Source organism: Cherax quadricarinatus, chromosome 1 (assembly GCF_038502225.1).
Source record: "Cherax quadricarinatus isolate ZL_2023a chromosome 1, ASM3850222v1, whole genome shotgun sequence".
In the NCBI taxonomy this organism is placed as follows: Eukaryota; Metazoa; Arthropoda; class Malacostraca; order Decapoda; family Parastacidae; genus Cherax; species Cherax quadricarinatus.
In genome coordinates this window covers 13,666,336-13,692,036 of record NC_091292.1, presented here as the reverse complement: position 1 = coordinate 13,692,036, position 25,701 = coordinate 13,666,336, and the positions used below count along the sequence as shown (strand labels likewise).

The window sequence follows — 25,701 nt, the reverse complement described above, 5'->3', positions numbered from 1 at the left end:
AAGGGTATAGGAAGGGAAGGGGCATGAAGGGAAGGGTATAGGAAGGGAAGGGGCATGAAGGGAAGGGTATAGGAAGGGAAGGGGCATGAAGGGAAGGGTATAGGAAGGGAAGGGGCATGAAGGGAAGGGTATAGGAAGGGAAGGGGCATGAAGGGAAGGGTATAGGAAGGGAAGGGGCATGAAGGGAAGGGTATAGGAAGGGAAGGGGCATGAAGGGAAGGGTATAGGAAGGGAAGGGGCATGAAGGGAAGGGTATAGGAAGGGAAGGGGCATGAAGGGAAGGGTATAGGAAGGGAAGGGGCATGAAGGGAAGGGTATAGGAAGGGAAGGGGCATGAAGGGAAGGGTATAGGAAGGGAAGGGGCATGAAAGCATTTTTTATATAAAGTGTGTGAAAGTGGAAGGAAAATTCTAAAGTTTTCTTAATTATAAAAAGTGGCTTTAACTTTATTATTTTGCATGGGTAGGCGCTAAACCAGTAAGGGCTCCCCTGGGGAGGAACGGGAGGTGATCAGGTGTAATTCAAAGAAGGGAGAAGGGGAAGCTCCAGTGCCTTGGAACAGGGAGAAGATTAAATAGGTACAAAATACTTGATTTTTTTTTTCAAGTTGAATTTTCTTAGGTCATTAGAAGTCTTAAATAGAACTAAGATGTGTACTACCCTCCCCTTCCTTGGATCAAACCTGGTTATATCCCATTTACAGGCCCTGCATGATCCCTACAGATTTAGCGCTTCCATATAATAATAATAGTAGTTAATAATTTAATTATTATTAATGGTAGTAGTAGTAACAGAAATATATATATACATGTATATGTATTTATATATATATATATATATATATATATATATATATATATATATATATATATATATATATATATATATATATATATATATATATATATATATATATATATATATATATATATATGAAGAAAAAGCCTCAGGTTAGTTAGACATAACAAGTGTAGTCAGGCTGCTACATGTTACGAGGCTAGACATAACACTTGGTGTCCCCCGGGAGTCAGTCTTGGAACCTGCTCTGTTCTTCATATATTTGAAGTTAATAATTTGTTGTGGTGCGCAATATTGTTATTTTATCCATCTCTCGGTCCACAGCAGAATACGAATCTGCACACCCTGGTTGAGTAACTAGAATATCGCGGAATTTGATGCAGAATGTGCTGGTTTGAATCCTTCTATGGACTGAGAGATACACATCATGACTTCCTTCTCATCTGTATGTATACATTAGCATACACAGCTATATCAGTTTTCTATTTTATATTTTCAAATACGTATTGACAAATAATATAGTTTTTTAAGACTTTGAAATTTTAAGAACAAGGAATATAGTTAGTATGGACTGGGAAATAATCTGATTTAATGATCATGAGTATGAACACAGCCTGGAAAATCCTAGAGGGATCAGTACCAAACTTGCTCACGAAAATCACTCCCTATGAAAGCAAAAGACTCGGCAGACGATGCAACATTCCCCCAATGAAAAGCAGGGGTGTCACTAGCATGATAAGAGACAACACAATAAGTGTTAGGAGCTCAAGACTGTTCAACTGCCTCCCAGCATACATAAGAAGGGTTACCAATAGACCACTGGCTGTCTTCAAGCTGGCACTGGACAGGCACCTAAAGTCGGTACCTGACCAGCCGGGCTGTGGTTTGTACGTTGGATTGCGTGCGGCCAGCAGTAATAGCCTGGTTGATCAGGCCCTGATCCATCATGAGGCCTGGTCATAGACCGGGCCGCGGGGGCGTTGACCCCCGGAACTCTCTCCAGGTAAACTCCAGGTAAACTCCAGTTTACCGAGCACTTCCAGCAGCAGGCACTGGAGTTTCACAATATATGATATTCCAGCAAGATTGGAGTATTTTTCTTCACGTGATATGGCATGTTATGTGAACCGGGGTCTTCTAAAGCATATCCCTCCCCCTTAGATGAGACTAACAGCAGTGGACTACCAAATAAGTGCCTAGTTTTACTTCAGGTGGGTAGGGACAGTAAGGGTGTACGGGAATCTGCCCTAAAATTTCTCCATGGAGGGGATTCGAACCGGGGATCTTGCGACTGCAAATGAAATGCTCTCACCAGTGAGTTGGGAGGCACCCCGGGGAAGGGGGGCCATTGAGGGGGTGGGTGAGAGAGTGGGGGCGGGGGATGTCGGGTGGAGGAGGGAAGACCGGAGAGGGTGATGAGGGAGGAGGAGGAGGCTGATAGCTCGACCTTCAGTGTGTCTGGAGCAGTGGTCGTGGGAGGACGCACCGCCAGCCGCCTCGCTCCCTCCTCAACGTGCTGACAATTTTCCCCTTGTGGTGGATACAGCCGTCATCCCCAAACATCTACTAACGTCTCCCCGCCTCGTCTCCCACGGTCGGCGCCCCCGGCAATCTCGCACCTCGCTGCCACACTCAATAAAAATATAATTCAGAGGAATTTGAACCCTGAGGGAAGACTGAGAGAGAGGCAGGTGTAAAGTTGTGTGATGTTTGGCCGGTGATAGAGGATGATACAGGCTACTCTCAGTACTCATCTTCCACCATTAATTAATAACACAGGGGCTCTTTACCCAGTAAAGTTTTTTTATTTAGGGGGGAGGGACGAGGGAAATGTACTATCACGAGTGGAGGTGTGGCGGTAGAGGCGACGCACCTGTAGTATAGTGGGGGTGTAGAGAACCTTATTGACGAGAGGTGCAGAGGGGTGAAGCCTAGCAAGTCTGCTAGGCTAACACTCTCTCTCTCGGAAGCCTAGCAAGTGTCAATGACCCCCCCCTTCCCCTCCTCCAGGGGCTGCTATCTGTGTTTACGTCTTGATCAAACTTGTGGTGGAGAAGCAGAAGACTTGTAGATATCTTGAAGATGCTGTGAAGACTTCTTTTATCAAACATCTTGTGGAGAAGTTGAAGTGTCTTGAAGATGCCCTGAACACTTCCTTATCAGACATGTCCTGGAGAAGTGTCTTGAAGATGCTGTGAACATTTCTTTATCAGATGTCTTGTGAAGAAGACTTGCAGGTGTGAAGATGCTGTGAAGAGTATCCTAATTCTGACAGGTGTCCTTGGTGAAAAAAAAAATAAGTTTTCTGGTGAGAAATTAGAAACGAGTAGTGGCAGCAATAACGAAGATGATCGCTCGGAACACTGCTAAGTTTATTTCGAACAAGACACAGTAATTTGAACAAAACTACGAATTAAAAAGAATGGGAAATCGAGTACAGACGACGTAACTACGACCTTTCAATCGGACGACACTTGCTTCCCCATAACCCAGTTGTGCAGCATTAACTTAAACCTGGACTACCCTCTTATCTAATTCCGGAGACGTGACCGCCCGTCCGTGTTTAGTTTAGTTTACAGCTTGTGGTGAGCACTTCCTGTAGTGCTGACGGCTGGCTTGTGCTTAGAAACTTAAAACTTCCGCTCAGAACGTTGCCATCTATTTCTTTTCCTGCTACCCGTCAAGACGGAAAAAATGATGACCGAAACACTTCGGTGATCCAAAAATTCGAAGATGAACTAAAGTGCAAGGAAAATAACATAGCAACTTGATTCTGAGAATGACAACCAGGTGTTTTTTAAAACACCGGTCGTCTCCCACCGCTACAAAGTGACCCATCACTCCCCTCAAACAACAAAACATTCATCGTCATTATATGTAAAGCACTAAGCCCGTGTGGCTCAATCAACGAACCTGCAAAGGACCAGAGTCACTGATGATGTTAAGTTGAGGCGCCGCGGGGATCACAATAGCCCCAGGAACAAGAAGGAAGACTTGTTATCCCAGCGGTCAGTCTGGTAAGACACTATCATTATGTCACCCACTCAGTTGTCTGCATATCTCCATACATGCATTAATATCACAGTAAACAGGTGATATCACAATTTGTAAAACAACCACTGTGAAAAAAAAATAGTCAAGTTCCAAGCGCTTTCGTGATTTTTCACATTATCAGTTCCTTGATGATGTGAGAAATCACGGAAGAACTTGGAAGTTCCCTAATTCTACACAATGGTTGTTTTGCACGCATATATATATATATATATATATATATATATATATATATATATATATATATATATATATATATATATATATATATATATATATATATATATATATATATATATATATATATATATATATATATATATATATATATATATATATATATATATATATATATATATATATATATATATATATATATATATATATATATATATATATATATATATGTCGTGCCGAATAGGCAGAACTTGCGATCTTGCCTTAAATAGCAACGTTCATCTTGCCGTATCGGACAAGTGAAAAATTGTGTATGAAATAATTTCGCCAAAATCATTCTGAACCTAACGAAAAAAAATATATTTCACAGTGTTTGTTTAGTATTAAATTATTGTAAACAAATCTAAAATATATTTCGTTGGGTTAGGCTAAAATAAATTGCGCTTGTTATAATAAGGTTAGGTAAGTTTTCTAAGTTCCTTTTGGTGCAAAATTATAATTTTTTACGTCAACATTAATAAAAGAAAATATATCTTTAAACGTATAAGAGAAAATTTTAGAAAGGATTTAATTTTAAATGAGTTCTTGCTATTTGACCAGTTTTACATATTCGGCACGATATATACGTATATATATATATATATATATATATATATATATATATATATATATATATATATATATATATATATATATATATATATATATATATATATATATATATATATATATATATATATATATATATATATATATATATATATATATATATATATATATATATATATATATATATATATATATATATATATATATATATATATATATATATATATATATATATATATATATATATATATATATATATATATATATATATATATATATATATATATATATATATATATATATATATATATATATATATGCAAACAATCGCAGACGGGCGATCTTAATTATACAAGACAAGCCACGGGGGGTGGGAATCTTTAGCTCAGGTACTTTCACACTTCTCAGTGCGTCATCAAGAGCTACGCAGTGTTGCAAGAGAACAACCAGAACAAGGAGAGAGGTCTCAGAGTAGCGTGTGCGGATGTATCACCGTCCACGGTTACCCTCAGACTGTGGTTAGTGGTCGGTACCAACCCCACCCTACCATCATCCCCCTACTCCCCATATGGGGTAGCAGGGTTTCTGAGATGTCAAGTATGAAATTATAAGATATAAAAGCCAGCCCTAAGCTTTTTCTAATCGTTGATAACAGGTCGTGTGGTTTGAGAAAATACGTTTCTCGTTGGATACTATAGACATGGATTGCTATTATTCTGTGTGACCTTTTTAAATAAAAGAAAGGGATAAAATGTGCTTGTCTGTTTAAATGTCCTGCTCTGAGGTACTCGAATGTTCTGCCTAGGTACTCGGCAATATCTCTTCCTAAATATTGTCTATTTTTCTCAGTGTCGGTTAGTATGCCATACTTGGGAATCTTCTATGCCTTTCCTATAATATTTCTATGATCTAAATTCTACTAATACCTTTTAACCTCTCCTTACGTTATCTCGTTATCTTGTGTGCTTGTCACTGTATGGTACACTAACAGCTACACACGTTATATAACCATCACACCTGACGTGGTTTGAAGTTTTGGTGCGTAGGCACTGGTCTGGCTTCACCAATCCATCAACCCACCTGGCATAATGAACAATCCTGTGATTTTGTGTAGCACTGTTGTTTAAGATTATGTACAATGGACTCTATTAAATGTCTATCGAGCTTGTATAACCCATAATTTGAGTTATACATTGTATTCCTTTCATGTTTCAAGAGGGAAGATTCAATTATTTTTCTGTCCATGACAGAACTATTTGTTACCATAATCTGGGCAGCATCCCACCCCGGTGGGTGATTGAATGAACTTGTGGAAAATACTGTATATTTTCCGGAAATACGGTAATTTATAGGTAAATAGATGCCCTATATTGTATTTAATTAAAGTGTATTTTTAAAAGAAAAGTCAGTCGCCATTTTGTTTGAATTGAATAACACGTTGTGAATAATGGGAAGAATTTTTCATGCTCTAGAGGTTAAAATTGGGCTGGCACCTCTCAAATAGGAGGCGAAATTGTTGGATGTGCATTCCTGCATAATTTGAGTATCAGGCGACAGGACAGGACAACTCCAGGAACCTCAGATAAGCTGTCTAAATTATGTTTAATTTCTGGCCAGTAAATTTTTCATAAATGTAGGCAAAAGGGGGGGGGGGTCCTGTACATGACACATTAATCTCCAGTCAAATTGTTGAGTGATATTAAGATATATTTTCCTTCTGTTATGCAATTGTGTATATATATAACTATTTATTATTTTTAATATACAGTCCACAAAATTTATATATTTACCAGTATTCCTGGTTATACATATTTCATTGGTAATTAATAGGTCCAGAGCAACTTGTGGATATGACAGTGGTAGGTATCGAAGGGGGACATTTTTACGACCTAGGTGTCCCAAATTCCTACTTGTCTAACTGATAAATAATAATTATCTATGTTCATTTATTGTTATGTACATAATGATACATTCAGATAAATGCAATTTTCCAAATTTAATTAGCCCGTTGGTCCTTCTTGAACCGAAGGTAATTAGTGAAGCCATTAATTAGTTAATTACTTAATAATTATATGTGAAATAACAGAAGGAGGTGGATGTTAAGTTCACAAATTTACTTAATGTGTAGTGGATTATAATTATTACAATATTAATTTGGATAAGCTAAGCTCAAGTGTGGCTAAAGATTCTATTAATGTGTATAAGTGTATGTGTAATTGATAAGCCAAGTGTAGCTAAATATATTAAAGTGTATATTAATTTTGCAAAGCCAAAGTGGCTAGGATTTATATTAATGTATTTATATAATATTAATTTGATAAGATAATTCTGGCGAAGATTTATATCAGTGTATGTGTAATTGATAAGCCAAGTGTAACTAATATTAATGTGTATAATATTAATGATGATAAATTAGACACATGTGCAACTCTTGGGTATCTTTATTGAGGAAACGTTTCGCCACACAGTGGCTTCATCAGTCCATACAAAGGAGAATCTTGAAGAACAGGAGGAGAATGAGGTAATCAGTCCCTCAACCTTGAGTCGATGTGGTCAGTCCATCAATCTTGAATAGAATACGGCATACGTGCTGAGAAGGAGTTTATAAACCGTTGGCAGGAGAGGTGCAGAAGTCATAGGTCGTGTAACATTTGTTCAATGTTGAAGTAGGTCGTGCCCAAGAATTAGGCAAGCGAAGAATTCCCAAGTATTAAGATCCCAAGAAGTTGCAGTGTCTGACAGGTTTGTAGATGAATGGTTCAGAGAACCGACATGTTGATAAATTAGACACATGTGTCTAATTTATCAACATGTCGGTTCTCTGAACCATTCATGTATAATATTAATTTTGCTATGCCAAATTCTGGCAAGGATTTATTAATTTGTATAATATTAATTTTGATAAGCCAAGGCTGGCTAAAGGTTTGTATTAATGTACATTTAAAATTTATATAATTTTCTTACATTTAATTGCTAAGCTCAGGTAGATAGGATTTATTCAAAGGTAAGTTGTACTATTTACCTTTATAAAGTGCATAATTTAGTACATAATCAGTGTTATTAAGTTGAATTTAATACATTGCATCATGGCTGAAAAGGAGGAAATTAATATAGAAGACAAACAATGGAATATAGAGCAAAGAAAGCGTCATTGCAAGCTAGAAAGCGTCATGTAACCAAGGCATATAATAAATGTTTGGAATTAATGAATCAAGAAACTGTGAATACTGATGATTTAAAGTTGTATTTAGATGCTTTAGGTAATAGATATGATTCATACAAATTATATTACAACAAATATGAAGGAGATTTGTTAGTAAACTGTGTAGATGAGACTGAAGTAGATCTCATGATTAATCAGTATTATGAATTAGAGGAAAAGATTCTTTCTTGTAAAAGTCAGGCCTTGAATAAATTAAAATGTGTAAACCAGGCAGTTAATCAGTCTGCTCCAACAAATAATATGTCTGCCAAAACTCCCAGAACTATGTTTACCGGTATTTAATCCTGGTGAAAACTGGGAGGAGTTTTGGTCAATTTTTAAAACAGCTGTGCATGACAGGAGTGACCTAGACTGTGTAACTAAATTATTTTACCTCAAAGGACAGGTAAGAGGAGATGCTCACATACTCATACAAGCCTTTCCCAATGTAGATGACTCTTACAAGGAAGCAGTTGTCTTGTTGAAGGTCACTTATGGTAATATAGAACAAAGTAGGTTGGATCTAGTGAATATCATTGTTAATTTAAAATCTCCAGATCACACTTACAAAGGTTTACAGCAGTTTAGAGTTAAACTGGAGAGCACTCTCAAAACTTTAAGTAATAAATATAATCTGAAGGAATCAGACTGGTTATTGAGTGCCATTGTACAGAATAAATTAAACTATAAAACACTTGAATGACTCTTAAACAAATATCACAAGGTTTATTTTGGTCTGGAGGAAATAAGACTAGGTCTACAAGAATTAATTGTTCAGTTGCAGACCAGCCAACCAACTCATTTTAAAGATGCAACACATAATAACTCTGAGGTATCTGTCAAGTTTCACAAAGGGAAAAATTATCCCATTGGTAATAATCAAAATTCATTTCCTAAAAATAGTTGCATAGGTGCATATGAAGTAGCAAGAATCAGAAATAATGATTCTCCACAAGGTAAGAAGAATAAGTACCCTCCTAAGAGTAGCCCAGTTAATAAGAGACCAGACAAAGAAAAGAGAGATTGTCTCTTCTGCAAGGGTACTCATTTTTCTAAGAATTGCAATGCATACAATTCATGGAATGATAAGGTTGAAAGATTAGAGGAACTTGACAGATGTATCAGATGTCTAGGTAATCACAATGTAAAGGAGTGTCATGCCAAATTAAATAACTGTTATCAATGTCACAAAGGAAGACACCATATAGTCATGTGTAAAGGTCTATATGATAATGTTGATAATAATGATAATGTTGACAATCCTGCCACAACAGTGGCTAATGTAAAAATTGCTGCTAATGTTAATAATGATGGTTTTGCTGAAGTAGCCTTACCTGTGTTACAGGTAAAAAAATTGATGATAAAAGGCATAAATCAAAAAATGTAAATGCATTATTGGACCAGGGATCCCAGCGTACTTTCATAAAACGTAAATGTCTTGATGGTATGAAAGTACAGATGGGAGATCCCACAACTTTAAAATTATCTGGTTTTCTCTCGGATAAAAGGTCTCAATTGTATGACACTGTTTATGTAACTGTCAGGCTGGGCAATGAGAAAAAACGTGTTAATGCAGTAATTGTAGATAGACTTCCAGAGAAATTATCTACAGTAGGGCTTAGTAAAGCTACAGAAAGACTTTCACATAATGTAAATTTAGCACCTTCTGGTGTAAGTGATGATTCTGTAGGCCCAATAAATATTTTGATAGGTAGTGACTATTATGCCTCCTTTGTAAAGGGTGTGGTAAAGAAATGTGGTGTCACCCTTTTGAAGACTGCAGGAGGCCATGTAATGTATGGTAGGATTCCTCGTAATAATAATTCATGACTAGAGGAAACTACAAATACCATAACTGTGTGTCTTACTCTTGAAATCGTACCCCAGTATAATTCTTCCATAGAGGATGGTGTTGAGCCAGTGCATAAATTGTGGGAATTAGACAGCATTGGAATAAATGTAAATGAAGGAAGTCCAGACGATTCTTTTACTCAGGAGCAATACCTGAGAGATGTAAAATTTGAATCTGGACAATACTGGGTACGACTTCCGTGGAGACTGAACCATCCAGAATTGCCCACTAATTACAGAATGGCATATGGACAATTAAAGGCTCACTCCGCGAACTGAGTAAGACACCAGAATTGTTATCTGCCTATAATGATATAATTGCTGAGCAGTTAATTAATAAATTTATAGAAGAGGTACCTCCTGAGCAAGCCAAAATTTATGGTCACTATTTGCCACATCACGGAGTGAAGAAGGATTCTAAGACCACTCCTTTGAGGATTGTGTTTAATTGTAGTGCCAGGAGTAACAAAAATGTACCTAGCTTAAATGACTGATGACAGGTCCGTCGTTAACGGAAAAATTAGGAGATATCTTATTAAATTTCAGAGTGAAGCATTATGCCTTTACGGCTGACATAAGTAAAGCTTTCCTAAGAGTGGGTTATTAAATGGAGAGTTAGAGGTATTGGGAAGATGGAGGGAATATTTTGAGGAATTGTTAAATGTTGATGAAGATAGGGAAGCTGTGATTTCGTGTATAGGGCAAGGAGGAACAACATTTTGTAGGAGTGAGGAAGAGCCAGTTGTGAGTGTGGGGGAAGTTCGTGAGGCAGTAGGTAAAATGAAAGGGGGTAAGGCAGCCGGGATTGATGGGATAAAGATAGAAATGTTAAAAGCAGGTGGGGATGTAGTTTTGGAGTGGTTGGTGCAATTATTTAATAAATGTATGGAAGAGGGTAAGGTACCTAGGGATTGGCAGAGAGCATGCATAGTTCCTTTGTATAAAGGCAAAGGGGATAAAAGAGAGTGCAAAAATTATAGGGGGATAAGTCTGTTGAGTATACCTGGTAAAGTGTATGGTAGAGTTATTATTGAAAGAATTAAGAGTAAGACGGAGAATAGGATAGCAGATGAACAAGGAGGCTTTAGGAAAGGTAGGGGGTGTGTGGACCAGGTGTTTACAGTGAAATATATAAGTGAACAGTATTTAGATAAGGCTAAAGAGGTCTTTGTGGCATTTATGGATTTGGAAAAGGCGTATGACAGGGTGGATAGGGGGGCAATGTGGCAGATGTTGCAGGTGTATGGTGTAGGAGGTAGGTTACTGAAAGCAGTGAAGAGTTTTTACGAGGATAGTGAGGCTCAAGTTAGAGTATGTAGGAAAGAGGGAAATTATTTCCCAGTAAAAGTAGGCCTTAGACAAGGATGTGTGATGTCACCGTGGTTGTTTAATATATTTATAGATGGGGTTGTAAGAGAAGTAAATGCGAGGGTCTTGGCAAGAGGCGTGGAGTTAAAAGATAAAGAATCACACATAAAGTGGGAGTTGTCACAGTTGCTCTTTGTTGATGACACTGTGCTCTTGGGAGATTCTGAAGAGAAGTTGCAGAGATTGGTGGATGAATTTGGTAGGGTGTACAAAAGAAGAAAATTGAAAGTGAATACAGGAAAGAGTAAGGTTATGAGGATAACAAAAAGATTAGGTGATGAAAGATTGGATATCAGATTGGAGGGAGAGAGTATGGAGGAGGTGAATGTATTCAGATATCTGGGAGTGGACGTGTCAGCAGATGGGTCTATGAAAGATGAGGTGAATCATAGAATTGATGAGGGGAAAAGGGTGAGTTGTGCACTTAGGAGTCTGTGGAGACAAAGAACTTTGTCCTTGGAGGCAAAGAGAGGAATGTATGAGAGTATAGTTTTACCAACGCTCTTATATGGGTGCGAAGCATGGGTGATGAATGTTGCAGCGAGGAGAAGGCTGGAGGCAGTGGAGATGTCATGTCTGAGAGCAATGTGTGGTGTGAATATAATGCAGAGAATTCGTAGTTTGGAAGTTAGGAGGAGGTGCGGGATTACCAAAACTGTTGTCCAGAGGGCTGAGGAAGGGTTGTTGAGGTGGTTCGGACATGTGGAGAGAATGGAGCGAAACAGAATAACTTCAAGAGTGTATCAGTCTGTAGTGGTAGGAAGGCGGGGTAGGGGGCGGCCTAGGAAAGGTTGGAGGGAGGGGGTAAAGGAGGTTTTGTGTGCGAGGGGCTTGGACTTCCAGCAGGCATGCGTGAGCGTGTTTGATAGGAGTGAATGGAGACAAATGGTTTTTAATACTTGACGTGCTGTTGGAGTGTGAGCAAAGTAACATTTATGAAGGGGTTCAGGGAAACCGGCAGGCCGGACTTGAGTCCTGGAGATGGGAAGTACAGTGCCTGCACTCTGAAGGAGGGGTGTTAATGTTGCAGTTTAAAAACTGTAATGTAAAGCACCCTTCTGGCAAGACAGTGATGGAGTGAATGATGGTGAAAGTTTTTCTTTTTCGGGCCACCCTGCCTTGGTGGGAATCGGCCAGTGTGATAATATATATATATATATATATATATATATATATATATATATATATATATATATATATATATATATATATATATATATATATATATATATATATATATATATATATATATATATATAATTTACTCACCTTCAGATAGAGGTTCAATATTCACTAAGCTACTAGTCTACCAGGAGTCTACCTGGAAAGTATTCCGGAGGATCAACGCTCCTGCGGCCCGGTCCATGACCAGGCCTCCTGGTGGATCAAGGCCTGATCAACGAGGCTGTTACTGCTGGCCGCACGTAGTTCAGCATAATACCCACATCCCAGATGATCCGGAACCCTCTTGAAGGCAGTTAGGGATTGATTGGTAATTCCCCCTTATGCCTGGTAGGAGGCTGTTGAACAGTCTTGGGCCCCAGACACTGATTTATTTTCTCTTAGTGTACCAATGTCGCCAATACTTTTCACTGGGGGTATTTTGCACCGCCTGCCTAGTCTTTTGCCTTCGTAGGGAGTGATTTGTGTGTGCAGAATAGGGACCATTCCTTCTAGGATTTTCCAAGTGTAGATTATGATATATCTTTCTTGCCTGCGTTCCAGCGAGTACAAGTCAAGTGCTTCCAAGCGTTCCCAGTAGTTAAGGTGTTTGACAGAACATATATGTGCAGTAAAGGTTCTCTGTACACTCTCTAGATCTGTATTTCACCTGCTTTGAACGGAGATGTTAGTATACAGCAGTATTCCAGCCTAGAGAGAACAAGTGACTTAAAAATGATCATCATTGGCTTGGCATCTCTTGTTTTGAACTTTCTAATTACCCATCCTGTCATTTTCTTCGCAGTTGTGATAGTGGCACTGTTGTGACCCTTTAAAGTGAGATCCTCAGACATTACCACTCCCAGGTCCCTCACAGTACTTTTCAGCTCTATTGTATGATTAGAGTTTGTAGTATACTCTGTTATAATTATTATCTCCTCCGGTTTTCCATAACGGAGTAGTTGGAATTTGTCTTCATTGAACATCATAATGTTTTCCGTTACCATTGGAAAACTTGGTTTATGTCTTCTAGGAGGTTAACCGTGCCCTCAGTGCATGACAGTCTCATGCAGATCCTAGTATCGTCTACAAAAGATGACACGGTGCTATGGATCACACCGTCTATGTCTGATAAAAGGATGATGACACGGTGCTATGGATCACACCTCCGTCTATGTCTGATAAAAGGATGATGACACGGTGCTATGGATCACACCTCCGTCTATGTCTGATAAAAGGAAGATGACACGGTGCTATGGATCACACCTCCGTCTATGTCTGATAAAAGGATGATGACACGGTGCTATGGATCACACCTCCGTCTATGTCTGATAAAAGGATGATGACACGGTGCTATGGATCACACCTCCGTCTATGTCTGATAAAAGGATGATGACACGGTGCTATGGATCACACCTCCGTCTATGTCTGATAAAAGGATGAAAAACAGGATGGGGGCGAGTACTTTACCTTGTGGAACAGCTTTTCATTATGGCAACTTTCGATTTGCCAGTTTGCCAGGTATTCCTTCAGATCTTGAAATTATTATATGCTTGGGGGAAGCGCTAAACCCTTGAGGGTCATACGGTTACAACGGGAGATAATCAGATTCTATCCAAGGAATGGGAGCAAGATCCAGCTCCAGGTCACTGGAGCAAGATCCTCTCATAAGTGTGAAGGAATTCTCATAAAAAAAATCGATTTTTGTACTGGCTGACTTCCGAATGGTCCATATGGGTTTAGCAGTTTTGTAGCAGCAACAACAGCAATAATAATAATATTATTATTATTAATAAAATTACAGTAATAGGAGCGCTTAACCCAATTTCAGTAATAATAATACATGGATTTTTCTTCTCCGTCGGGTTTAGCGCTTTCGTGCAAATATAATAATTCTTCCTCTCGTGCAACCGTCTTTTATTATTATTAATTATTATTATTATTATTATCGAAAGCAAGCGCCAAAGACGTATGGGTCATACAACTCACACCGCCGTCTTCAGTGTTTGTATCAGTGCATTAATAAACTGTGACGAAGAAGACAATTTTTCACTGCGTCTTCCTGGCGTCATCTTTATCTCTCGTTGTTGATGTAGATAGTACAGTGATAAGAACTTATTGGCGTCTTTGTGGTGGAAGAAACAACATTGACTGCCTGCCCTCTCAATGTACGTGTTTTGTTACATTAAAGAGAGTGCTAAACTTTTATGGGTCTTATAGACGAATAAGACATGATCACAGTCGGGTATCTTTACTGTCGAAATGTTTCGCCTACTCAGCAGGCTTCTTGAGAATACAGAGGCAGGAGAAGCAGTGGATGAGGTGAACTGTCCCTCAGCCATGAAGGTGGTGGGTCCCTCAAGCCTCAGCTCCATAGAGGTCATACAGCGCCTGGAGAATGGGAGGCATTCAGGTTCGATTCAAGGATGGAAAGGGTAAGTCCAATTCTTTGGATTAAGAGCCACATCCTCCCCACTGACATCAAGGCACCTGTAGAATAAGCAAGGATGGGAGGCTTGCTTGCGGTTGCCCGCATCTGTCATAGGTGAGGATAGCCCAACATGATTCTGGCAATCACTGTGTCACATAATAAGATAAGTTTTATTCGGATTTTTATCCCAGAGGATTAGCCAGTCAGGATAGCCCAAGAAAGTCAGTGCGTCTTTGAGGACCATCTTGTTTTCATTGGGGTCCTTTTAATCTTGCCCCCCAGGATGCGACCCACACCAGTCGACTAACACCCAGGTACCTACTTATTGCTAGGTGAACAGGGGCAGCAGGTGTAAGGAAGCGCTCCACGTTTTCACGCATGCCGGGGATTGAACCACGGACTTATAGTGTGCGAGGTGAGTGCGTTGCCAACCGAACCACAGTCCATGTTGCCCATACATAACTTTCTGATCGGAACTAATTATAATACTTGAGAATCTGTGTTCTTGTCTACCAGAACTGATAATCTTCAGCAGGCTGGTTTTAACAGTGGATAGCGAGGGAGGAGGCTAAGTTGTACATCTATTTCCGGCGTTTTACAAGCAGACGTAACTTCTTTATCAGTGTGGGGAAGTAAAGGCAAGCGATCTTTACCATTAAATAGCCAAGTGTCCATTTGTCAGCGACTTTCGACCTGGTTTAGAATGGAGTACTTGGAACTGGGTGAATATATATCTACTCCGCTTTCCAGGGTACTTCAGGATATCCTTATTGTCCAGTCTAATTTGCCAGTACTTATTAACAGCCTAGTAATACCCTAGTTGAATGCAAGTGCATAATATATATATATATATATATATATATATATATATATATATATATATATATATATATATATATATATATATATAAATATATATATAGAGATATAGATATAAATAGATATAGATAGATATATATATATGGCGTGCCGAATAGGCAGAACTTGCGATCTTGGCTTAAATAGCAACGCTCATCTTGCCATATAGGACAAGCGAAAATTTGTGTATGCAATAATTTCGCCAAAATCATTCTGAACCTAACGAAAAAAATATATTTCACTGTGTTTGTTTAGCATTAAATTATTGTAAACAAATCTAAAATATATATAGTTGGGTTAGGCTAAAATAAATTTTTCTTGTTATAATAAGGTTAGGTAAGTTTTCTAAGATTCTTTTGGTGCAAAATTAAAAATTTTTACATTAACATTAATGAAAAAAATATATATTTAAACGTATAAGAGAAAATTTTAGAAAGTACATAATTTTAAATGAGTTCTTGCTAATTGACCAGTTTTACATATTCGGCACGACTTTGATATATATATATATATATATATATATATATATATACACAAACACTGATCTCTGGCTATATACTAACCTTAGGTACGCAGTGCTTTACCAATATATATATATATATAGCTTTATAGCTTTTCATCTATCCCCTATATATATATATATGCAAGGAATTCGCAAGAGCAGGCGAAATATACACAAACACTGATCTCTGGCTGAAGGAGACTCGAACCTACGAACCTTGGAACAAGGTACGCAATGCTTTACCAATCTACCCACACTAGACTTTGATCCAAGGCAGCCAGCTTTCAGGGAGAAGGCTTACAGCTTTTCATCTCATCCCCTGCATGCATCAGCCTTACTAGAGATATTAACAATGCAAGGAATTCGCAAGAGCAGGCGAAATATACACAAACACTGATCTCTGGCTGAAGGAGACTCGAACCTACGAACCTTGGAACAAGGTACGCAGTGCTTTACCAATCTACCCACACTGGACCAATACCTTGGAGTCCAGCTTGCGCTAGACTTTGATCAAAGGCAGCCAGCTTTCAGGGAGAAGGCTTACAGCTTTTCATCTCATCACCTGCATGCATCAGCCTTACTAGAGATATTAACAATGCAAGGAATTCGCAAGAGCAGGCGAAATATACACAAACACTGATCTCTGGCTGAAGGAGACTCGAACCTACGAACCTTGGAACAAGGTACGCAGTGCTTTACCAATCTACCCACACTGGACCAATACCTTGGAGTCCAGCTTGCGCTAGACTTTGATCAAAGGCAGCCAGCTTTCAGGGAGAAGGCTTACAGCTTTTCATCTCATCCCCTGCATGCATCACCCTTTAGTAGAGATATTAACAATGCAAGGAATTCGCAAGAGCAGGCGAAATATACACAAACACTGATCTCTGGCTGAAGGAGACTCGAACCTACGAACCTTGGAACAAGGTACGCAGTGCTTTACCAATCTACCCACACTGGACCAATACCTTGGAGTCCAGCTTGCGCTAGACTGATCCAAGGCAGCCAGCTTTCAGGGGGAAGGCTTACAGCTTTTCATCTCATCCCCTGCATGCATCAGTCTTACTAGAGATATTAACAATGCAAGGAATTCGCAAGAGCAGGCGAAATATACACAAACACTGATCTCTGGCTGAAGGAGACTCGAACCTACGAACCTTGGAACAAGGTATGCAGTGCTTTACCAATCTACCCACACTGGACCAATACCTTGGAGTCCAGCTTGCGCTAGACTGATCCAAGGCAGCCAGCTTTCAGGGAGAAGGCTTACAGCTTTTCATCTCATCCCCTGCATGCATCAGCCTTACTAGAGATATTAACAATGCAAGGAATTTGCAAGAGCAGGCGAAATATACAAGGTATTGGTCCAGTTTGGGTGGATTGGTAAAGCACTGCGTACCTTGTTCCAAGGTTCGTAGGTTCGAGTCTCCTTCAGCCAGAGAACAGTGTTTGTGTATATTTCGCCTGCTCTTGCGAATTCCTTGCATTGTTAATATCTCTAGTAAGGCTGATGCATGCAGCGGATGAGATGAAAAGCTGTAAGCCTTCTCCCTGAAAGCTGGCTGCCTTGGATCAGTCTAGCGCAAGCTGGACTCCAAGGTATTGGTCCAGTGTGGGTAGATTGGTAAAGCACTGCGTACCTTGTTCCAAGGTTCGTAGGTTCGAGCCTCCTTCAGCCAGATATCAGTGTTTGTGTATATTTCGCCCGCTCTTGAGTCGGGTGTCGTCACGCGTGTGTGAGGTGTAGCTTTGTTGTGGTGACGTGATGGTGAGGTGTAGTCTTGAACCTTTATATGCCTTTCTTTGGTGTTTTGCTTTTTATAGTTCCTTGATAATGCGAGAAGTCACGAAAGCACTTGGAATTTCGCTATTCTTTCACAGTGATTGTTTTGCATATTCTGATATCACCTGTGTACTGTGATCATATTGCATATATATATGTGAGTGTGTGTGTGTACTCACCAAGTTGTGGTTGCAAGAGTCGAGTCACAGCTCTTGGTCCCGCCTCTTCACTGGTTGGTACTAGGTCTCTCTCCCTGCTCCATGAGCTTCGTCATACCTCTTCTTAAAGCTATGTATGGATCCTGCTTCCATTAGCTTTATATGTGTGTGTGAATATGTGTAAATGTATACGTGTGTGTACTCACCTAGTTGTAGCTACAGGGGTCGAATCATATCTTCTGGCCCCACCTCTTCACTGGTCACTACTAGGTCACTCTCCCTGCTCCATGACCTTTATCATACCTCTTCATAAAGCTATGTATGGGTCCTGCCTCCACTACATCACTTCCCAAACTATTCCATTTCCTGACAACTTTGTGACTGAAGAAATACTTCCAAACATCCCTGAGTCATCTGAATGTGTGTGTGTGTGTGTGTGTGTGTGTGTGTGTGTGTGTGTGTGTGTGTGTGTGTGTGTGTGTGTGTGTGTGTGTGTGTGTGTGTGTGTGTGTGTGTGTGTGTGTGTGTGTGTGTGTGTGTGTGTGTGTGTAATGCATATGTATGTAATGCTTATGCAAATGCATGTGTACGTGCATATGTATATTCATGTATATAAGTGTAGTATATGTGAAATACTTATTTACGTGTTTGTGTTGCTATCATACAGAGTGGAGTAGCAGCCTACTGTTGATGTGTAACAGAGTACTGTTGATGTGATGTATAGCAGACTTCTGTTGATGTGATGTATAGCAGCCTACTGTTGATGTGATGTATATCAGACTTCTGTTGATGTGATATATAGCAGTTTACTGTTGATGTGATGTATAACAGACTACTGTTGATGTGATATATAGCAGTTTACTGTTGATGTGATGTATAACAGACTACTGTTGATGTGATGTATAGCAGTTTACTGTTGATGTGATGTATAACAGACTACTGTTGATGTGATGTATAGCAGGCTACTGTTGATGTGATGTATAGCAGACTACTGTTGATGTGATGTATAGCAGACTGGTGTTGATGTGATGTATAGCAGACTACTGTTGATGTGATGTATAGCAGGCTACTGTTGATGTGATGTATAGCAGACTACTGTTGATGTGATGTATAGCAGACTGGTGTTGATGTGATGTATAGCAGACTACTGTTGATGTGATGTATAGCAGACTACTGTTGATGTGATGTGTAGCAGACTACTGTTGATGTGATGTATAGCAGACTGGTGTTGATGCGATGTATAGCAGACTACTGTTGATGTGATGTATAGCAGACTACTGTTGATGTGATGTATAGCAGACTGGTGTTGATGTGATGTATAGCAGACTACTGTTGATGTGATGTATAGCAGACTACTGTTGATGTGATGTATAGCAGACTACTGTTGATGTGATGTATAGCAGACTGGTGTTGATGTGATGTATAGCAGACTACTGTTGATGTGATGTATAGCAGACTACTGTTGATGTGATGTATAGCAGACTACTGTTGATGTGATGTATAACAGACTGGTGTTGATGTGATGTATAGCAGACTACTGTTGATGTGATGTATAGCAGACTACTGTTGATGTGATGTATAACAGACTACTGTTGATGTGATGTATAGCAGCCTACTGTTGATGTGATGTATAGCAGCCTACTGTTGATGTGATGTATAGCAGACTACTGTTGATGTGATGTATAACAGACTACTGTTGATGTGATGTATAGCAGACTACTGTTGATGTGATGTATAGCAGACTACTGTTGATGTGATGTATAGCAGACTACTGTTGATGTGATGTATAGCAGACTACTGTTGATGTGATGTATAGCAGACTACTGTTGATGTGATGTATAACAGACTACTGTTGATGTGATGTATAGCAGACTACTGTTGATGTGATGTATAACAGACTACTGTTGATGTGATGTATAACAGACTACTGTTGATGTGATGTATAACAGACTACTGTTGATGTGATGTATAGCAGACTACTGTTGATGTGATGTATAGCAGACTGGTGTTGATGTGATGTATAGCAGACTACTGTTGATGTGATGTATAGCAGACTACTGTTGATGTGATGTATAGCAGACTGCTGTTGATGTGATGTATAGCAGACTACTGTTGATGTGATGTATAGCAGACTACTGTTGATGTGATGTATAGCAGACTACTGTTGATGTGATGTATAGCAGACTACTGTTGATGTGATGTATAGCAGACTACTGTTGATGTGATGTATAGCAGACTACTGTTGATGTAATGTATAGCAGACTACTGTTGATGTGATGTATAGCAGACTACTGTTGATGTGATGTATAGCAGACTACTGTTGATGTGATGTATAGCAGACTACTGTTGATGTGATGTATAGCAGACTACTGTTGATGTGATGTATAGCAGACTACTGTTGATGTGATGTATAACAGACTACTGTTGATGTGATGTATAACAGACTATTGTTATCTGATGTATAACAGACTACTGTTGCTGTGATGTATAGCAGACTACTGTTGCTGTGATGTATAGCAGACTACTGTTGATATGATGTATACCATTTATATGCCATATATAAAAGTATAACAAATAAGTTAATACCACTATATGTGCCTAGGTTTATAATGATTCTGAAGTGGTTTTTACTAATGTATATGTATATCTGTGTATGTAGGTATGTGTATATGTATATATAAATATGTATGTGTGTGGTTGGGTATCTCATAGCATCCATATTTCTCTCCCTCATGTGTATAATTTTCCTTGACCTCGCTCTGATGCAATGGAAGTATCTTCATAAAATATCCATTTTTCCTGTATATGAGATAGGCTATCTATAAATAACAAAAAGGCACAATACCGTGACTGGAACGATACACAAATAACCCGCACATAAAAGAGAGAAGCTTACGACGACGTTTCGGTCCGACTTGGACCATTTGTGTATAGGCTATCTAGCTGAGAGATGGTAATTTCCAAGTGACAGTGACTTCAGCTATGCTGGAAAGAAACCTTTGAAGCTCTTGTAGCTGTGAACCCTTGCTGACCGATTTCAACACCTTTGTATCAACCACATCCTGCGTGGTGATATATGATGGAAATATATCCAGCCTTTGTCATCGTCATCAGAGTACAAAACAAATTCTGGCCACAAAATAGAGCGAAACACCAACGTCAAAGACCTGGGAGTGATCATGTCGGAGGATCTCACCTTCAAGGACCATAACATTGTATCAATCGCATCTGCTAGAAAAATGACAGGATGGATAATGAGAACCTTCAAAACTAGGGAGGCCAAGCCCATGATGACACTCTTCAGGTCACTTGTTCTATCTAGGCTGGAATATTGCTGCACACTAACAGCACCTTTCAAGGCAGGTGAAATTGCCGACCTAGAAAATGTACAGAGAACTTTCACGGCACGCATAACGGAGATAAAACACCTCAATTATTGGGAGCGCTTGAGGTTCCTAAACCTGTATTCCCTGGAACGCAGGAGGGAGAGATACATGATTATATACACCTGGAAAATCCTAGAGGGACTAGTACCGAACTTGCACACGAAAATCACTCATTACGAAAGCAAAAGACTTGGCAGACGATGCACCATCCCCCCAATGAAAAGCAGGGGTGTCACTAGCACGTTAAGAGACCATACAATAAGTGTCAGGGGCCCGAGACTGTTCAACTGCCTCCCAGCACACATAAGGGGGATTACCAACAGACCCCTGGCAGTCTTCAAGCTGGCACTGGACAAGCACCTAAAGTCAGTTCCGGATCAGCCGGGCTGTAGCTCGTATGTTGGTTTGCGTGCAGCCAGCAGCAACAGCCTGGTTGATCAGGCTGTGATCCACCAGGAGGCCTGGTCTCAGACCGGGCCGCGGGGGCGTTGACCCCCGGAACTCTCTCCAGGTAAACTCCAGGTAAACTATTTAAAAAAAATCAAGGCAACCATTTCTGCAATTCATGGGAGTAAGTTTATTTAGGTAGAGGTATACATATGTATAGTTATCATACATAGTGTAAATTACCTAGAATAACCCCAAAAAGTCAGTCACTTATTTTCTTTGGGGTCCTTGGAGATTCGATCCAAGGGAGGGTAGCTCGAATTCTTTGGATCAGGATCCCTTCACTTACATCAAAGCACCTTTTGAGAAAGCGGGAGTGCGTATAAGAGTCATTACACAGGTGGGGATAATGACGTTCTGGGGGTGACAAGCTGGGCACAGCAAGACCATCCATGTTTGTTTACATCCACTTGTCATGGGTCAGCTGAAAGACGATCTGCTTCTTAACTTTCCTCACGTCCCATGTGCTTCCCTCCCCTAATTCACCTCTCTGCGTTCCCTCCGCGGTGTTCCGGATGCTTGCGCGCGGTATATATATGTCGTAGACTGCGTGATATGTCAATTAATTTCTCGTTAAAGTCATTAATGACAAGTGCAGACTGTTGCTGGCCCTGGCGGGCGTGGGGGTAGGGAGGACCGGCTGGTGCTGCCACCTGTCCGGCCGCTACACACACATAATCCTCGCCAGTAATATAAATAGCGATGCACGGTTATATACACCTAAAGGGGTATACCTCGATGTGTATACACCCTCAGAGGTTACTTTGATCCCTTAGTAAGGAATTAAAGTATTATTGACTGGCGTTGTGTAGGTTACCCGCAATCTTAATCGCCCTAGTATACTGGAAAAGCTTTAAACCCCATTAACCAACAACCATGGTGACGTAAGCAAATTGTGTTTCTCGTCTCCAAAAGCCTGGCCAACTAACCAGATTCATTATCTATTCATATATGCGTGAGTGGGTATGACTTATTCAGAATTATCATCGGCAGGGAAGCGGTTCTAGAACAAGTGTTGAGAGTATAGTCAGCAAGTGTTTTTATATACATCACACAATTTATCTTTACAATAGTCTTCCGTAGTAATCTACGCATAACTAATAATAATAATACTAATACAAGTACATGTACAAGGTATATAGGCCTAGCTGACATCAGTGACATGCTACTATATAGTAAGCCCCTTGTTATGATGATCATTTCCGGCAAATTAGGTCAGTTTTGTCCCAGGACGCGACCCACACCAGTCCACTAACACCCAGGTACCCATTATTACTGATGGGTGAACATAGACAACCGGTGTAAGGAAACACGTCCAATGTTTCTACCCCTTCTCCGGGAATCGAACCCGGACATCAGCGTGTGATGCGAGAGCTTTTGCCACCAGGATTCCTTGTAATACCTCTTTATTAGCCTTTATGAGTCGTGATTGTTAAAAGTATAAACTAAAAAATTGAGTAAGTCGAATGCATGAAAAAATAATAACAAAAAAAGATCATTTTGTTCACTGTCAATTCTTCTGCTACATATATAATCAAAAGGTATCACAGATACCATGTCCCAAATCTGCACACAGAAATCACTCCCTACGAAAGTAAAAGACTGGGCAGGCGATGCAAAATGCCCCCAATAAAAAGTAGGTGCGCCATTGGTACACTAAGGGAAAACACCATAAGTGTCCGGGGCCCAAAACTGTTCAACAGCCTCCCATCAAGCATTAGGGGAATTGCCAATAAACCCCTGGCTGCCTTCAAGAGAGAGCTGGACAGATACCTAAAGTCAGTGCCGGATCAGCCGGGCTGTGGCTCGTACGTTGGACTGCGTGCGGCCAGCAGTAACAGCCTAGTTGATCAGGCCCTGATCCATCGGGAGGCCTGGTCATGGACCGGGCCGCGAGGGCGTTCATCCCCGGAATAACCTCCAGGATACCTCACTGAAGGTACAACTGTTGTCATGGGTTCCCCGCCTCCTGCATTTGACACTAAGAGTACTCACCATCTGTTTACTTTTTATTTGGCAAAGATTATGGCTATGTTGAAAATGGTATAAAATATCGACAAGTTGATTAAGACACGTGTGCAGCGCTTGAAACGTTACTCCTACACAGTAGACTTCTTCAGTCAAATGCAGGTGTAGTAGTGAAATAAAGATACAATCAGTCCATCATCTAAGGTTGATGGATTGATTATATCATCTTCATTTCACTACTACATCTGCTTCCTCTGTATTTGACTGAAGAAGGCTACTGTGTTGGCTTGATCGCTAGCGCCCTCAGCTCATACACTGAGGTCCGGAGTTCGAATCTCCTCCGGTACGGCTGGAAAACATTAAGGGCGTGTTTCCACAAGACACCTGCTGTTCCTGTTCACTCATCAGTAATAATGGGTACCTGGGTGTTGGTCGACTGGTGTGGGTCGCATCCTGGGACAAAACTGACTTAATTTGCCCGAAATGCTAAGCATAACAAGCGGCTTTCTATATAGTAGTATGTCATTGATGTCAGCTAGGACTGTATACCTTGTACATGTACTTGTAGTATTTAAAGATATTATTATTATTATTATTATTATTATTATTATTATTATTATTATTATTATTATTATAAAGATACCCAACTGTTGCACATGTGTCTTATTCATTAGAGATCATGGCTTCTGTTGGACTTGCCTAGCATGGGCCAGTAGGCTTCCTGCAGTGCTTCTTTCTTACGTTTTAAGTGCAGCGATAGTTTCCTTAGTGTATATCCACCCAGAAGTGGGTATCTCTATATATTCATTGATTCGTATTTGTATTCTCAGCTCCTGGCTCCGCTACTTATTTCCATTGGGGTGTGAGGATGGTGGTAACAAAATAATAATAATAATAATCCAGCCAACAGATGGGGTTGATAATGTTATTTTGTTTGTCAGTAGCAGTGAATAGAAGGTATCTCTCGTCCCTTGTTCCTCTCCCCAGAGGTAAGGAGGAGTTCCCCTCCCACCCCCACACCCCGTTGAACCCACTCTACTCTCCCTCCAAGAGGGAGGTGATGAATGCGGTAGTGTGGTAGGTGGTTGACCGTATAGTTGGTGGTTGACTGACTGTATGGTAGGTGGTTGTCTGATTCCCTTTCATCTAAACTTTTCGACGGCGGAGAGAGAGCGAGAAGAGGAGGGGGAGGGGGATATCTGCAGTCTCCAGGGCAGGCGCGTCTGCCAGGGTCCAGAAAAGGAACTCGCGGTGACGTGATGGAGGTTTTAATAACGTTGAAGGTGGCGGGAGGAGTAGCAGCGGAGGCAATACTGAGCCTTGTCTGTCTGTATAGTCTCCGACGCGATACCCCCCGCCCCCCTCCCTACACACACACACCCACAGTGAAGAAGCGGGACCAGGAGCTGTGAATAGACCCATGCAACCACAGATAGGTGAGTACAAATAGGTGAGTACACACACACGGAATGTTTCAGAGATGTAACACACCAGCAAAGGGTCACAACTGGCAGTTGAAAACTCAGATAAGTCACAGGGACGTTAGGAAGAATTTCTTCAGTCATAAAGTTGTCAGGAAGTGGAACAATCTGGAGTGTGACGTAGTGGAGGCAGGATCCATACTTAGTTTTAAGAAGAGGCACGATGAAACTCTTGGAGCAGGGGGAAAGTGGACGTCGTGACTACCAGTGAAGAGGCGGGGCCAGGAGCTACGACCCGACCCCTGCACCCACATCTAGGTGAGTACGAATAGGTGAGTACACACACACATGTGAACGCTAGGGTTTTGGGGTGAGTCGTGGGACTGAAAGATAACGAACTTGATACGAAGTTGCTTTTTGTCGATGTCACGCTTCTTCTGACGAGAAGTTCTAAAGACTGATGGAGGAATTAGGGAGGGAATGTAAATGAAGGAAATCAAGTGAACATAGGAAATAGCACATTGATGAGA

At 40.2% G+C, this 25,701-nt stretch overlaps 1 protein-coding gene across 1 annotated transcript in view; it reads left to right on the top strand.

Moving 5' to 3' along the window:
* Window positions 1-2,255: 2,255 nt before the first annotated feature.
* LOC128690351 (ADAMTS-like protein 5) overlaps window positions 2,256-25,701 on the top strand; it is a gene marked incomplete at its 3' end in the record, with an annotated part of 271,296 nt that continues 247,850 nt past the window's right edge. Inside the window, 1 exon segment of the mRNA XM_070095193.1 lies at window positions 2,256-3,815.